The sequence below is a fragment of the Hordeum vulgare genome, chromosome 4H (assembly GCF_904849725.1).
Source record: "Hordeum vulgare subsp. vulgare chromosome 4H, MorexV3_pseudomolecules_assembly, whole genome shotgun sequence".
Taxonomy (NCBI): domain Eukaryota; kingdom Viridiplantae; phylum Streptophyta; class Magnoliopsida; order Poales; family Poaceae; genus Hordeum; species Hordeum vulgare.
In genome coordinates, this window is record NC_058521.1 from 160,616,237 (window position 1) to 160,627,144 (window position 10,908).

Here is a 10,908-nt window from a genome sequence, read left to right on the forward strand (position 1 = left end):
GAGCATGTCCGTACTCGGAGTTGTTTTAACTTAGGCAACACAGAGTCGCAACTAAGTTCCCGAGTGTGGAGCTTGTCCGTACTCGGAGTATTTTTTGACTTAGGCGATACGGAGTAGCATATAAATTCCCTAGTATGGAGCATGTCCGTAAGCGGAGTAGTTTCTACTTAGGCGAAGTCAGATTCGCAGCTAAGCCTCCGAGTGTGGAGCATGTCCGTACTCGAAGTTGTTTTTAACTTAGGCGATACAGAGTCACACCTAAGTTGCTGAGTGTGGAGCTTGTCCATACTTGGAGTATTTTATAACTTAGGCGATACGGAGTCGCAGCTAAGTTTCCAAGTGTGGAGCGAGCCGTACTTCTGGTATTTTTTAAGTTAGGCGATACAGAGTCGCAGCTAAGTTCCAGAGTCTGGAGCGTGTCTGTAATTGGAGTAGTTTTAACTTAAGCGATACAGAGTTGCAGCTAAGTTCCCGAGTGTGGAGCTTTTCCGTACTTGGAGTATTACTTAACTTAGGCGATACGGAGTACCAACTAAGTTCTCGAGTGTGGAGCGTGTCCGTACTCGGAGTAGTTTTTTACTTAGGTGAAGTCAGGTTCGCACCTAAGTCGGTCACCCACTCGGGGTTGTGGTGGAGATGTGTTCAACTAAGCTATGGTGCATGGGATGGCTCAGTGACGAAGACGTGCCTCACGGAGTGGTGATGCACGAGGCATTTCAGTGATTTAGGCGCATCAAGCTGAGTGATGATGCGAGGGGCGGACGTGTGATGAAGACACACTCAGCGGAGTGACGATGCATGAGGCGGCCGAGTGATGGAGACGTGTCCAACCAAGAAGCGATGTGTTGTGTGGCCAAGTGATGTGGACGCATCCAGCAGAGTGGCGACGTGCGGGCGCGACCATGTGATGAAGACGCGCTCGATCGAGTGACGGCGCAAGAGGCGACGTAGTGATGGAGACGTGTCCAACAGAGTGGCGATGCGCTGGGCGGCCAACTGATGTGGGCGCGTCCAGCAGAGTGGCGACGTGTGGAGCGGCCATGGGATGAAGATGCGTTCGATATAGTGACGGGCACGAGGGGGCCGAGTGATGAAGAAGCGCTCGGCAGCTAAGTGGCCGTGTAACATGTGTACAAATATGGCACAAGCCAAAGTAAAAATTTCTCAAAGTAAAATGAGTTTGCTGAAATGATTTGTGTAAATAACACACATTGGCACCTGCTGGGTGTGCCAAGTGATTGCTGGTTCGGAACCTGCAGGCGTCTAAAAGAGCGAAGGATCCGACTGAACTTGTTTGATTACTCGGACCAAATAAAGCGGAAGTGTAGTGTTCCGACATGAAAATAAACAACTGAATTCAGAGGTAAACCTGGTGGTGTGGCCTCCGACTGAACATCATGTGTGACTTAATTACATTTGATAATACGGAAATTACTATTTAATTTAATGCATCGTGTGAAGAATGACTTAGCTGTCAGATGGCCCGCGAGCGTCCGGGTAGTGAAGATGTTTTCAACCGATGGCAAGACGTAGGGTGGCTGAGTGATGAAGATATGCCTCATCGGGTGGCAACGCGCAGAGAGGTCGATTGATGAAGTCGCATCATATTGAGCGACGGTGCACAGGGCAGTCGAGTGATGAATTCGCGTCCGCTTGAGCGATGGTGCATGGGCGACCGAATGATGAAGCCACTTCGTATGGAGCGACGGTGCACGGGGCGACAGAATGACAAAGTTATGTCCGATCGAGCGATGACACACGAGACGGCCGAGTAATGAATTCGTGTTTGATTGAGCAACGACACACGGGGCGTCCGAGTGATGAAGTCACATCCGGTTGAGCAACGACGCACGCGGAGACCGATTTATGAAGTTGTGCTCGGTTGAGCGACGGCACACGGGCGACCGTGTGATGAATACGCATCCGATGAAGTGATGAGGCGCTGGGCGACCGAATGATGAAGATGCATCCTGCGGAGTGGTGGTGCAGGCCGTCCGACAATTGATGGCGCCCGGGCCGGTCAAGTCGAACATCTCGTCGAGGAGGTGTCCAAGTAAAATTGCACGAATGACCGAGTGGAGGCACGTTAGTATTCTGATTTCAGACTTCATGTTGTCGGATTTCGGGCTCTACTAAACCCTAAAGATTCAAACTCAGGGGCGTGTACGAAGATCTCTTGCGGGCTTGCCTCACCTAACTCGCTACTCGTTGGGGATTGCAAAGAACTCACTCGATGGTGAGGAAGACACAGAACACGGCAGTTTACCCAGGTTCGGGCCGCTGGGAAGCGTAATACCCTATTCCTGCTTTGGTGGATTGCCTCTCATGGAGGTTGGTGGATGAACTAGTACAGTGTTCAAGGGCTCCGGAGGCTGGGTGTCCTTTGTGTGGTGCCAGCGGTCGAATGAATGAATCTCCCCCTCCTATGAAGTAACCTACTCTCTATATATAGTGGCGGCCCCGGCCCCGGTCCTATCATTTCGGCGGGAGGGGATCCCACAACGAACAATTTTGAAGGGGAAGAGGGGAACATGCTTCCCCTGTCCAAAAGTAGTCTTCGCTTGCAAAGTGTCTGTCAGCGCAGCAGGGACGGGTCCAGGGATGACGTCCGTCCTACTGGCGGGGCAGCGATGGCCTTGTTGCACCAGAAAGGAAACCTTTGGAAGATGCCTTGGAACCCCCGATTCGTCTTTGCCCCCTTTGCACTAAAGTGGAAACTGCTCCGTCCTGCTGTCTGCTCCTCGCCTGTCCTTCCTCCACGTCATCCTTGACTCCTGAGGCCGGATCTCACCTTGAAATATCAACCGCTCCGGAGGGGTCCTGATGAGGCCCCCTGCGGGTCTTGGTGCTGCTCCCCCCTCGCGAGGCTTGGCCCCTCGCGAGGACCTTGCCTTGAGTGGTGTCATGCGTGATTGTGCTTGCTTGATGAAGTGGGCCAGCCCTGGGCCACAGGAGGCAGATCTAGGTACCACCATTCCCAGACCGCCGACAGTAGCCCCCGGGCCGACGACACGCTCGGGTTAGCTTCTGGGCGAAGCCTCGGGGATGGCCCGAGGCGTCGGGGCCCTAATTGCGTGCGGGCCAGGCAACACACGTGTCCAACCGCCATACGGTGATGCTCTCGCTCACCGAGGCATCCGGGGCGCACCAGACCACGATGGCACGATCTCCAAGAACCGCGCCGGCCTAGGCCCAACGGCCATCACGGACGTGACTGCTTGGTTGCGAAGTGAGGCGGCCTGGGCGGCAATGTGCCTTTCGGCCCACCTCGCGGCACCCGAGGGGCGCGCAACGCTCGCGCTCCCATGACGCTTGGTGGCCGTGGTTCGCCTATAAATATGCCGCACCCCTGGCAAGGGGGAGGCACTGCGATCTTGAGCTTTCTCTTTGCTTCCTTTGCTCCGCCGAGAAAAACCTCTTCTCCCCTTCATTTCTTCATCTTCCATGGCATCTCCAGGAGGCGATCCTGGCAGGGGGAAATGTGCGGCTCCGTCACCTCCCTCGTTCACACCGGGAGCAGCGGGGGGGGGGGGGGGGGGGGTCTCAGGGTCGCCGTGCGTTCGACGCCGCTGGGCTCTGATCAATGAGTATGTTCCTCGTTTGCACCCCCTTTCCTTGCTGTCCCCTCCGCTGCTTGGTGGTTGATCTTCCCTTTTCTCCAGAGCGCCTGTAGCCAAGAATCGCAAGCTTGGCGAGCCAGGGCGAAGTGGAGGCCAAGGCGGAGTTGGCGTCGCTGCAGAGACAGGTCCAGGAGGTGGCCGACGCTGTTCAGGCCGCCCAGGACAAGGCGCCGAACTCCCGAATGATGGAGTCCCAGCGTGCCAAGCAGTGCGAGAGCATCGCCGGCCGGGCAGGAGGCGCTACATGCCGATTCGTGGGGGATGCCCCGGCGCTGCAATGGGTGAGCAGCGACGGGGGCTACCTCGCCTTCTTCCAGAAGATGGTGGAGGCGCTGGAGGCCGGCATCTCCCGCGTGGAGGAGGACAACGCGTCTGACGTGTGCAAGCTTCTGGGCCTTGCCTTGAGACTCGTCTTCTCCAACCCGCGCCGCCTCGTCCTGCAGCTTGATCTCCAGCGCGTCGTCGAGCCGGTGCCCGCTGAGTTCCGGCGTCTTCTCCGGGACGAAGTGCGCCCACGTGTGGACGCCCTGGTGGAGCGGTACGTCCAGGTTCCTGTCTCAAGTGAGGAGGAGGGATACGACGCCGAGCGTACCGGCGCCAAGGGCGGTGTTGGCGGCATCTCTCCCAAGGCGTCCCCCATCTTTTGTTTTCCTGCCCCTGTAATGTTGGACCATGAACTCTCCCCTGTCGAGCGTTAGACTTTGGTATGTTACCTTCGTTGTTCTCCCTTTTTCCTTTCGCTCTCGAATCGATGGCTGGCTCGCTAGTAGTCGTTGCGGCTTGGCTTCCTTACATGGGGCTCGTCGATGACCCACCATTGCTTGGGAGGAACGGCGGCCAGGGCCCTCAGCAGGTCCCATCTTCCCGAGGCATCGTTCGTGCCGCTGCATGCTTGGTCAATGGCCTTTTACCTTGCCGTAGCTTAGTCCTTAGGCCCTGAATCCTTTCGTTAGTACTTGTGTTTTTAATTCAGTCTTGGCTTGACGCGAAACCATATGGCCCTCGTCTGGGCCTACGGGGTACTTAGCTCGTGGGTTTGCGCCGGTCCCTTCCGCAGCTCGTCCTGAGTAGCTCATGGTTTGTCGGTGCGACAGAGTGGAGACCCTTTTGGCACTCTATGTCTGTGGGTCCCGGTCCCACACATTTCCCTGCCCCCGTGAAGCGCAACCAGTTACCAAGGTTGTTCCTCATGGGGAAAAGCCCCATCACCCTGGTTGCCGACATGGGCCACACCTGGGTGGCCGAGTGGCTTTGTGACCAGTAAGCCCCCTGAGGCATGTTGCTGAGGAGCCCCCCTTGATACTCAAGCCACTCTACATCGACAGGCCCCGGTCCCACACATTTCCCCACTGCCGTTAGGTTCGACGCACTTCACGGTGCGGGGCCCCGCCGCCCCCGACAACGACCAGAGCTCTAGGACGGCACCAGGGGTGGCGAGTGGCCTTATGACAGGTAAGGCTCCTAAAGCGGTGTCGAGAAACCCCCTTTGGCACTCGAGCGATTCTCCATTCCGTCCCTTTGGTCATCGCCCCAGGGCGCCCTGAGCCCTCCCGAGAATCTTTGTGGTGGTATTGTGCTTTGATCCGGGCCCCGGAGCAGGGAGCGACCGCTGAAAATGTTTGCCCCTGGGATGGCAAGTCCTTGATTTCACGCTCATTGGTGCCTAGGGGCGGTGCGGAGCGTTCAGCTCCTCATAAAATGTCATCCAGAAAAGGAGGCTTCAAAGCTGGCGAAACAAGAAAGCGCAAGAGAAAATCCCCCCCCCCCCCGCTTTTGTTTTTCAAACATCAACTTTCGAAATCGACAAAGTTAAGTCTAGCATAGGATAATTCAAGCTCTAGGAAGAAGCAAGCAAACGCCGCGTCCGATACCTAGGTTATTCTGTGCCACTATTTCCCCCAGTGCGGAGCATAGGGCTTAAACTAGGCGTTGGAAGGACCCCTGCGCGTCCTCAGGGGGGGGCATATACAGTCATAGCTCGTTATTACGTGAGAGTATCACGGGGGGTGTATCTAGGAGGTCGTGAGGATGCTTTGGCCTCACGAGTGTCCCTAACCCCTAGGTATAGGCGCGTGATTCCTTTTGAGTTGATTGCCTATGTCTTCTCCCCAGCGCGGAGCGTAGGGCTGCCACTAGGCGTGGGAGGGACCCCTCCGCGTTCTCAGGGGGCCCCGGGCGTATACATCCACAACTCATTATTACGTGAGAGTGTCACGGGATGAAGTAGGTTCCGGAAGGATTGAAGGACGATGCAGAGGTGCCACAGGTTGATGCAGGTGCCGTGGGGATTGTAGGGCGAACGCGAGGGCGCTCTGGACTAGCAATGTTTCCTCCTTGGGGGTGGTTTGCCTGGGGCCCTTCGAGGCCCCGCCCGCTCTTTCTCCTGAGACTAGTTGACGGCTTTTCTACTTCTCTACGTTGGCAGGTCCCAGTCCCGCGCATTTCCCGACCACCGTTGCATACAGCCGAATGACGGACACAGCTACGGGGTCAAGCCCTGCCAACCCTGATAACGACCGAATGTCCGCGGATGGCATCAAGGGTGGCCGGTGGCCTTATGATCGGTAAGGCTACCGAGGCTCGATGGTTAGGAGCCCGCTTTGACGTTGGAAGGGCTCTGCGTTGCTGATACGTCCATTTTGCATCATGCTTTCATGTTGATATTTATTGCTTTTTGGGCTGGTATATTACTTGTGGTACCATATTTATGCCTTTTCTCTCTTATTTTGCAAGGTTTATTTGAAGAGGGAGAATTCAGGCAGCTGGAATTCTGGACTGGAAGAGGAGAAAATCCTAGTCCATTGATCTGCACATCTCCAAATGCCCTGAAAATTTATGTGGATTTTTTTGGAATATATTAAAAATACTGGGCGAAAGAACTACTAGAGGGCGGCCACCAGGGCCCCACAAGCCCCCACTCCGCCACCACCCCCCTAGGTGGCGGTGGGCAAGCTTGTGGGCTGCCTAAAGGCCCACTAGCCCCCTCTTTTGCTATATGAAGCGTCCTGGTCTTGAAAAAATCAAGAGGGATCTTTTTCGTTGTTTCGCTGCCGCCACGAGGCGGAACTTGAGCAGATCCAATCTAGAGCTCCGGCAGGACGATCCTGCCTGGTAAACTTCCCTCCCGGAGGGGGAAATCGTTGCCATCGTCATCACCAACACTCCTCTCATCGGAGGGGAGACATCTTCATCAACATCTTCATCAGCGCCATCTCCTCTCCAATCCCTAGTTCATCTCTTGTAGCCAATCTTCGTCTCGCAACTCCGATTGGTACTTGTAAGGTTGCTAGTAGTGTTGATTACTCTTTGTAGTTGATGCTAGTTGGATTACTTGGTAGAAGAGTTTATGTTCAGATCCTTGATGCTATTCATTACACCTATGGTCATGATTATGATTATGTCTTGTGAGTAGTTACTTTTGTTCCTGAGGACATGGGATAAGTCATGTTAATAATAGTCATGTGAATTTGATATTCGTTCGGTATTTCGATATGATGTATGTTGTCTTTTTCTCTAGTGGTGTTATGTGAACGTCGAATACATAACACTTCACCATATTTGGGCCTAGAGGAAGGCATTGGCAAGTAGTAAGTAGATGATGGGTTTCTGGAGTGACAGAAGCTTAAACTCCAGTGTATGCGTTGCTTCGTGAGGGGCTGATTTGGATCCACTAGTTTAATGCTATGGTTAGACTTTGTCTTAATTCTTCTTTTGTAGTTGCGGATGCTTGCGAGAGAGGTTAATCATAAGTGGGATGCTTGTCCAAGTAAGGGCAGTACCCAAGCGCCGGTCCACCCACATACCAAATTATCAAAGTAATGAACGCGAATCATATGAACAGGATGAAACTAGCATGACAGAAATTCCCGTGTGTCCTCGGGAGCGTTTTTCCTCCTATAAGTCTTTGTTCAGGCTTGTCCCTTGCTACAAAAGGGATTGGGCCACTTGCTGCACCGTTGCTACTACTTGTTACTTGTTACTTTTTGCTCGCTACGTTTCACCTCGCTACACAATCACTTGTTACCGCTACTTTGAGTGCTTGCATTTATTACCTTGCTGAAATCCGTTTATCAGAGCCTTCTGCTCCTCATTGGGTTCGACACTCTTACTGATCGAAAGGACTATGATTGATCCCCTATACTTGTGGGTCATCAGTTGCCAAGACCCGGTCCCGCACATTTCCCAACCGCCGTTAATTGCGACCGAATGGACAAACACAACTACGGGGTCAAGCCCTGCCACCCGTGATAATGAACGAATGTCCGTGGACATCACTAAGGGTGGCATGTGGCCTTATGACCGGTAAGGCCCCTGAGGCTCGATGCTCAGGAGCCCCCTTTTGACGCTCAAGCGGCCCCCATTTCATCGTGTTGATTGTGGTCGTGGGAAGCCGCGGGGCCTCCCTAGGTCCCGCGACGGGGCGACGCGCACTGCCGGAGCCCCCGAGCGGGGGGGGGGGGGGGTAGATCGCTTAAAGATGCAAGCAAGGTAAGATGTCAGATCGTCGAATGGATGCAGCAGAAGTTATGGAAGCATGCGTAAATGATATGATGGGAACAGGTGTGCCTTGTACACTTGAAGTTCATGCGGCAAGCAGACACCCCCGAGAACAGTGAACCCAAAAAATTACCTCGCATAGCTTCTTCACGCCTGAGGGCCGCCTCGTGAGGCCCGACCCTCGGCGCCAACACCAGCACCGTACTTGCCGACTCGTCCTCCTGAGGCCGGGGACCCGGTTCATCGCAGTTTCTCCACGGGGGCGGGGGCTGGCGTCATGCCCCGCGGCTTGGGGGCGCCTCCCTGCCCGCGCCTCTTGGGCCCAGTGCTGCGCCAGTGGGAACCCTAGGGTCCAGCACGAGGGGGTCCCCCAGAGCGTTCCTTACTCCTGAGGAGGACTGGCGTCTGGGGTGGAGCTTGAGCCTCTTCCTCAACGGGAGGGTCAAGTGGTGTTACATAAGATGGTACGCAAGGCTCCACATATGTGTTCGATCGACCTCCAAGGCCGTTCAGCAACGCGAAGGTGGCGGTCCCTCTCTCCGGTGGGGGGAGGTCCTCCCGGTTGCTTTGCTCGACGATCTTCTTGCGATTGGCCTCCGCACGAAGTCGCTTGCTCCTGTTCTCACCGTTGGGTGGTCCCGACATTGCCCGGTGCAGGCTCCCCCCTTGGTACCCTGGCATATCTCCATCGTCGTAGTTTGCCCACGCCGACGCCTCCTCCATTCACTGGTGGCGCTTGAGGGAGCGCTCCCTCCTGGCCGCCTCGGGTTGTCGGGGGCCGACCTGGTCTTGGTGATGCGCTCCGGTGTTTGCATCGAACATCATGTCGTTCTCTTCGCGTCCGTGGTGGCAACCCGCATGCTGCACCTCGAGGTCGGCCACTGGAATCTGGAGGAGGAGGAGGCCAGCACGCGACGCGTCTCTCTCGACCCCGCCCAGTGCAGGAGGGGCCCCGTCGCTTGCAGGCCCGGGGACCAGGACAAGGTGCGATCCCCTGGCGCCGGGCGCGTGTGGCCATGAAGAAGAGTGGGGTCGGATGGCCTTCTGGGCGATGGCGATCAGCTCCGTGATGAGGTCCACCCAGGCGTCGAAGCCCCCTTGCGTCGGTCGATGGCGGAGCATCTCGCTCGCCAAGTGCAGTGCGTCATGCGCGCCGAGGTCCCCCAGGTTGATGCAGTGCGTCATAGATGTCGGGGGCGTCGCCCAGCCGCCGTGCGACTGTGTGGCGCGGGTGGTTGCAACGGTGGAGATGATGTTGACAATCTGGTGCGAGCCGACTGGTACCAAAACGCCGGTGCACGTGCGTTCAGCCACTATGGTGTGACGGTTGGAAGCTAGCTCGACAAGGCTCGAAGAAGCTTGTTGGGCGCCGGTCATCGGAGCAGCAGGGCTTAGGGAAGATGAAGCTCGGAGAAGACCTTGAGACACCCCCTACCTGGCGCACCAAATTCAGATTTCGGGCACCGCAAAACCCTAAAGATTCGAACTCAGGGACGTGTACGAAGACCTCTCTTGGGCTCACCTCACCTAACTCGCCACTCGCTGGGGACGGCAGAGAACTCACTCGATGTTGTGGAAGACACAGAACACGACAGTTCACCCAGGTTCGGGCCACTGGGAAGCGTAATACCCTACCCCTGCTTTGGAAGATTGCCTCTCGTGGAGGTTGGTGGATGAACTAGTACAGTGTTAGAGGGCCTCCAGAGGCTGGGTGGCCTTTGTGTGGTACCAGTGGGCGAATGAATGAATCTCCCCTTCCTATGAAGTAACCTACTCTCTATATATAGTGGCGGCCCCGATACTCTCCCCTTACCGTTTCAGTAGGAAGGGATCCCACAACGGCCTTTTTTGAAGGGGATCAGGGGAACATGCTTCCCCTATCCAAAAGTAGTCTTCACTTGCAAAGTGGCTGTTAGCGCAACAGGGACGGGTCCATGGATGACGTCCGTCCTGCTGGCGGGAGGCGATGGCCTAGTTGCACCAGAAAGGAAAGCTTTGGAAGATGCCTTGGGAACCCTGGTTTGTCTTTGCCCCTTTGCACTAAAGGGTAAACTACTCTGTCCTGCTGTTTGCTGCTCGCCTGTCCTTCCTCCGCGTCATCCTTGACTCCTGAGGCCGGGTCTAGCCTCGGAATATCCGCCGCTCCGGAGGGGTCATGATGCGGCCCCCTATGGGTCTTGGAGCTACTTCCCCTTGCGAGGACCTTGCCTTGAGTTGTGTCGTGCCCGATTGTGCTTGCTTGATGAAGTGGACCAGCCCTGGGCCACAGACAGGCAGGTCTGGGTACCCCCATTCCCAGAAGACCGACACATGTAAAATGCCTCTAGATGTTTAGTACACCGAATGTAAAAAATTATCCGAATGAACCTGAGTGTGTCCAAGAGAATGAAGTGTGCCCAAGAGTAGCATCTGTCTTACGAACGAATCCGCCCATGTAAGCCGGAGGCATACCTGTCCGGGTAATCATAGGCATACCTTCTCAGGTGTTGACCTATGTTTCTCCGAGCATACCAGAATACGGGTTTGGAGTAGCGAAGCGGCTGGGCTGGATTTGAGTCAACGCAAGCTGCATGTGCGCTGGAGACCGGTGCAGGTGGCTCGTATGGTTAATCGGAAATGGCTGAATCAACGCACCTTCTTTTGGATGTTACCAGCTCCGAGATAATGGCTAATTAATGAGCCCATTAATCTAATCATTGGAGATCACCACATCCTTGGACGCATTTACTTGGAAGCATGCAATTAAGGAGGAGGTGGCCCATGCACCTCGCATGGTTAATCGGAAAAGGAA